Below are 2017 nucleotides of genomic sequence, written 5' to 3'. Positions count from 1 at the left end.
CAGTGGCAACTAGAGAGAAAAAGTGGGGGATGTTTTAAGGAATTTTTTTTTTCCAAAGAAAAGTTACGTACGTTCTAAGGCTTCATGTGGCAGGTGTCTGCTTATTTAGAGTATTTTTCTCGTGAGATCACACCAGCTGAAGTGCCTCAGAGACATATGAATTACGAGCTGATCCCCCTTTTGATGAAGGGAATGATCGGCGCATTAGCATCAATTGAAAGTCATTGGTCTACTATATTTACACTCTAGGCCTACTGGAATGGAGCAATAAATCTTGAGAGATGCAACAAATTAGAAGGTCTAGATCTATACTCTCAAACCAAATGCGCCTCGCGAAATATCTCTTCCGGCACTTCCGCTATGAACGACAGCTACGCAGATTTGCTTCGTTTCTCAGTGGAATAATCACAAAGGCCAAAAAAGGACGGGAACTTATAGTCAAATATATTATTTGTCTAAATTCAGGAAATGAATAAATGAAAAATCGAGCCCCGTCATGGGGACCTATCTATCTTTTTACTGGTACTTGCCAACTTTCAATTAAGTAGCTGTCGTAGTTTCATGGGAAGAGTGACACATGTGTTTCCAGGTTGCCAGAAATAGAAAATATTTTGGCTGAATTCTGTCCGATGAATACGCGCGAGACAGTCGGATTTTGTGCTTTGAACCCATCAAATAGATCCAGCAAGTTGAACAAGTGTCAATCCTTTCTTTAACAAACTGACTCTGTTCTTATCGTATGGTATCAGAGAGAGAGAAAGCGAGAGAGGGAAAGAGAGCTGCAGATCGAGAGAGAGAGAGAGAGAGAGAGAGAGAGGGAGAGAGAGAGAGGGAGAGAGAGAGAGGGAGAGAGAGAGAGAGAGTAGAGAGACAGGCAGAATGAGAGAGAGAGAGACAGAGAAAGGGAGGGAGAGAGAAAGAGAGAAAGAGTTAGAGATCGAGAGAGAGAAAGAGGAGAGAGAGAGAGAGGCGAGAGAGAGACGGGCAGACAGAGAGACAGAGGAGGGAGAGAGAGAAGAAGAGAGAGGGTGACAGAAAGAGAAAGAGAGAGAGTATGTGTGAGAGAGAGAGAGAGTGAGAGAGAGAAAGAAAGAAAGAAAGAAAGAAAGAAAGAAAGAGAGAGAAAGACAGGGAGAGAAAGAGAGAGAGAGAGATAGACATAGAGATAGACATAGAGAGAGGCGGGGGGAGGGGGGGGTTATTCAAATTCCGTCCTGCTTGTCAACAAGCGATATGTTCAGTCCAAGTGACGGTTCGTTGCCGGGAAGAAAGTCCCTGCAGACAAACACTTCCTTACGCACAAACCACACAAATCTTTTTTTTTAAGATGTCAAAATATATTTTTTATCCCTTGTCCTATAATTAGTTACGTTAGCGACATAAGAGTGTTCGACATTGCTATAGTTGAAAAAATCACTTGAAAGTTGCCGCTGCTGCTGCTGCAGTAATTAACGCTTCTAAAGAAAGATGGAACCACGACAAATAATATCTTTTCAAAGCTAAACTGAACTCCACAACCCTGGTAATTTTTATTAGACTGACCACAGACACAGTCGAATACCGGTAAACTTTTCTTGAACTTGAAGAGTGATTTACTGCCTGCCAATTTTTAAAATTTTCATTTCGTCTGCTTTAATTAGTCTTTCAACGTTTAGCAATGACGGACTCTTTGCGCCCACGCAACTCCGAGAAAGGTGCACGTGCACTTACCTTGTCTTTTCGGGGGGGTTACCGAAGATGTGAGGAACTCGCGCTCTCTGCTCCCAGTCCAGACACACAGCTCACACTTCCACACGACACGGACGGACCTACAGACGGGAGGGATGTCGGGCGTCGGGGCGGACAATCGTGGGAGCTGGCAGGCTTGAGGGACAATGTCACACTCGCACACGCCTTTTATAACGCGCTCGAATTGACGATCATCGTCGCTCGCCACCATGCGCGTGCGTGTGTGGTCTCTGATCGGGGGTGGGGGCGGGGGTGGGTTCCCAGGCTGTGGTGGCGGTGGAGATGGAGG

At 45.3% G+C, this 2017-nt stretch overlaps 1 protein-coding gene across 1 annotated transcript in view; it reads right to left on the bottom strand.

Moving 5' to 3' along the window:
- Positions 1-1748, bottom strand: part of LOC100533266 (insulin-like peptide precursor II) — a gene marked incomplete in the record, with an annotated part of 46046 nt that extends 44298 nt beyond the window's left edge. The window contains 1 exon segment of the mRNA NM_001204574.1: positions 1711-1748.
- Positions 1749-2017: the final 269 nt, after the last annotated feature.

The sequence above is a fragment of the Aplysia californica genome, unplaced genomic scaffold (assembly GCF_000002075.1).
Source record: "Aplysia californica isolate F4 #8 unplaced genomic scaffold, AplCal3.0 scaffold00167, whole genome shotgun sequence".
NCBI lineage: Eukaryota > Metazoa > Mollusca > Gastropoda > Aplysiida > Aplysiidae > Aplysia > Aplysia californica.
The sequence above is the reverse complement of the archived record's forward strand: the minus strand, read 5'-3'. Positions and strand labels throughout refer to the sequence as shown.